A 340-nucleotide genomic window follows, 5' to 3' on the forward strand; every position below is an offset into this window, starting at 1 on the left:
CCCTCTTTTTTTACATGAATATTGACTGCAAATGTATTGTTATAAATAACAATAATACGACTTAAACAGTAGACTGAGAATATATTATATTTATGAGCTATGTGAACATGGATAGGCATTTCTGTTGAAGGTTACCTATCTGGTGAGCATGATTATTATAATAATTTTTTTAAAGCTTTAGTTAAGTATTGTACACCTATGATTCTTATGCAGACATTTCAACATGTAACCGGAACCATGTTCAAATACAGACCCTATTTACAGGTTCTTCATAAGTCACATAAACCTGAAAATCAGTGTGTATCTATGGGCTGCTGTTGCTATGGGCCTTATATGTCAC

The sequence above is a fragment of the Coregonus clupeaformis genome, unplaced genomic scaffold (assembly GCF_020615455.1).
Source record: "Coregonus clupeaformis isolate EN_2021a unplaced genomic scaffold, ASM2061545v1 scaf0740, whole genome shotgun sequence".
Lineage (NCBI taxonomy): Eukaryota > Metazoa > Chordata > Actinopteri > Salmoniformes > Salmonidae > Coregonus > Coregonus clupeaformis.